This window comes from Mandrillus leucophaeus, unplaced genomic scaffold (genome assembly GCF_000951045.1).
Source record: "Mandrillus leucophaeus isolate KB7577 unplaced genomic scaffold, Mleu.le_1.0 Scaffold3, whole genome shotgun sequence".
Lineage (NCBI taxonomy): Eukaryota > Metazoa > Chordata > Mammalia > Primates > Cercopithecidae > Mandrillus > Mandrillus leucophaeus.
In genome coordinates, this window is record NW_012103142.1 from 11,444,739 (window position 1) to 11,448,098 (window position 3,360).

The 3,360-nt window shown below is 42.4% G+C and overlaps 1 protein-coding gene across 1 annotated transcript in view; it reads right to left on the reverse strand.

Annotated features, from left to right (window-relative positions):
• The window catches only part of XPO5 (exportin 5), a 55,096-nt gene that overhangs the window by 21,746 nt on the left and 29,990 nt on the right, over window positions 1–3,360 (reverse strand). The gene's annotated exons all lie outside the window — the stretch shown is intronic.

Here is a 3,360-nt window from a genome sequence, read left to right on the forward strand (position 1 = left end):
TGGAGCTTGCAGTGAGCTGAGATCGCACCACTGCTCTCCAGCCTGGGCAACAGAGTGAGACTCCGTCTCAAACAAACAAACAAAACATAACAAAACAAATAGTAATTTATTTATTTTTCAATTTTTTTTTTTTTTGAGATGGAGTCTTCCTCTGTTGCCCAGGCTGGAGTGCAGTAGCATGATCTCGGCTCACTGCAACCTCCGCCTCCCAGGTTCAAGCGGATTCTCCTGCCTCAGTCTCCTGAGTAGCTGGGATTACAGGCATCCCCCCACCATGCCCAGCTAATTTTTTTTTTTTTGTATTTTGAGTAGAGACGGGTTGCATCATGTTGGCTACGCTGGTCTCAAACTCATGACCTCAAGTGATCCACCTGCCTCGGCCTCCCAAAGTGCTGGGATTACAGGCGTGAGCCACTGTGCCTGGCCAAAAAATAGTAATTTAAAACTCCCAACTCCAGCATATAACTGGTAGGAATATAAATTAGTACAACCGCTTTAAAAAACAGGTTGCATCTATAAAAACAGAAAATACACATTTCTTATAAGCTAGGAATTCGACTCCTATGTGTGTATCCAACACAAATTATGTATATATGTTCACCAAAACATATTTGACATAAGAATGTCAACAGCAGCATGATCTATAATATTAAAATATCACCCAAAAGTCCATCAAGGCTGAATAGTTACAGCATATTCACACAATGAAATATCATATAAGCAAGGAGAACAAAAAAAACACAAGTATATGCAGTAACATGGATGAATCTCAGAAATAAAATATTGAGCAAAAAGAAGGCAGACACCAAAAGGTACATACTTCTGATTTCATTTTCATAAAGTTCAAAAACCTTGGCAAAATGTTAAAAGTCAGAATAGTGGGCCAGGTGAGGTGGCTCACATCTGTTATCCCAGCACTTGGGGAGGCTGAGATGGGAGGATCCCTTGAGCCCATGAGTTCAAGACTAGCCTCGGCAACAGAGAGAGAACCTGTCTCTACCAAAAAGTTAAAAATTAGCTGGGCATGGCTGCTCACCCCTGTAGTCCTAGCTACTCAGGAGGCTGAGGTGGGAGGACTGCTTGAGCGCATGAAGTCGAAGCTGCAGTGAGCCGTGATCACAACACTACACCCCAGCCTGGGCGACAGTACAAGACCCTGCCTCAAAAGTAAGTAAGTAAGTAAGTTAATAAATAAATAAATAAATGCAAATCAGAATAGTAGCTATCTTTGAGGAGCAGGTAATCACCGAAAAGAGGTACTGGGTAAAGCTGCTTCTTGATCTGAGTGCTGATGACACGAATGTGTCCACTTTGTGAAAATTCATCTACACAGAGTCACAAGTTATGCCCTTTTCTATATAAATATTACACTTCAAGATAAAATTTATTTAATTTTTTTTCTTTTTTGAGATGGAGTCTTCCCTGTCACCCAGGCTGGAGTGCAGTGGTGTGACCTTGGCTCACTGCAACCTCCGCCTCCTGGGTTCAAGCGATTCTCCTGCCTCAGCCTCCTGAGTAGCTGCGATGACAGGCACCTGCTGCCACACCCAGCTAATTTTTGCATTTTTAGTAGAGGTGGGGTTTCACCATGTTTATCGGGCTAGTCTCGAACTCCTGACCTTAAGTGATCCATGTGCCTCGGCCTCCCAAAGTGCTGGGATTACAGGCGTGAGCCACCCCGCCCAGCCAATAAAATTTACTAAGAAAGCAAAACTCTAATAGCTCCAGCTGCACACTGTTCAAGCAATCTACTCAATCATTACATGTTAGGCATTTTTCAAAATGCCTTTTGATTTTTTGAATTTTCTAAAAGCACTGAACTCTCAGAAAAATATCAAAATGATAACCATCTGAAGACTAAGAAAATAAGAGTCCTTAAAGTCAAGCTGACTCTGCTTTTAGCCTCCTAAATGAAAAGATAGACAGAACAGGTCTTGTTTGCAAAATAAATTCAAGACCTATTTATCTACCAACAGCAATTATACACTTTCCATTGTCTTTCTAGAGAAAATAGGAATAGTGGATTTATAGAGAAAAAACTGGAGAAAGACATAGTGAACACGTGAGAAACTTGCTCTACTGACAGGAAGGTAACTAGAAATTGAAAAGAGATTATACTTTTTTAAAAAAGAAAATTATATAAAAAATGATAACCATACTATTGTCTTGTGGCCTCTAGACCCAATCAGGAATGAACCCCATTTCCATGTCTGGGTTGTTACCACATAGATTCTGGTCACAGGCCTAAAAGAGCCTAGTTGATTAGCTTCTTGCCCTATGATTTCCATCACTTTCACATTTCTCTAGCTGCAGAAGAATGTTGTAGTTTTAAAAAACATCACTATGGGGTTGGGTGTGGTGGCTCACACTTGTAATCCTAGCACTTTGGGAGACTGAGGCAGGCTCAGCTGTTCGAGGCCAGCCTGGGCAACATGGCAAAACCCCATCTCTATTAATAAAAACATCACGATGGAAACAATCCTTTCCTTGACTGAATGTTTAACCCTCTCAGTACAAGTCCTGCTTCTTTTTAGAGACCTCTTTCCTCCTTTTGAAATCAAAAGAAAATATTATTTTTTATTTATTTATTTATTTTGAGATGGAAGTCTCACTCTGTCGCCCAGGCTGGAGTGAAGTTGTGTCATCTTAGCTCACACTGCAATCTCCACCTCGCGGGTTCAAGCAATTCTCCTGCCTCAGCCTCTCGAGTAGCTGAGATTGCAGGCATGCGCCACCAGGTCCAGCTAATTTTTGTATTTTTAGTAGAGATGGGGTTTCACCATGTTGGCCAGGCTGGTCTCAAACTCCTGTCCTCAAGTGATCCATCCGCCGTGGCCTCCCAAAGTGCTGGGATTACAGGTGTGAGCCACTGCACCCGGCCAAAATATTGTCTATTTCCACAGATATGTCCACAATGACAACTTTATCAGTCACTCCAGCACTCTAATTTGTCAACATTAATTTAAAATCTTTGGTTCTTAGGCTTCAGGTCTTAGGTGTCTATTCCCAGGAGTAGACATAAATAATTTGGTTTGCCCAGTTGAGACTGCTTTTACTCCCTGGAGAAAGGCCCAAAAAGTACTGAAAAAGAGCTCTAATGATGTAATTTAAAATTCCTGTGAGAGGCCAGGTGCGGTGGCTCATTCCTGGAATCCCAGCATTTTGGGAGGCTGGGGTGGACGGATCACTTGAGGCCAGGAGTTCGAGACCAGCCTGGCTAATATGGTGAAACCCTGTCTCTACTAAAAATACAAAAATTAGCTGGAAGTGGTGGTGAACACCTGTAGTCCCAGCTACTAGGGTGGCTGAGGCAGGAGAATTGCTTAAGCCTGGGAAGCGGAGGTTGCAGTGAGCCAAGAT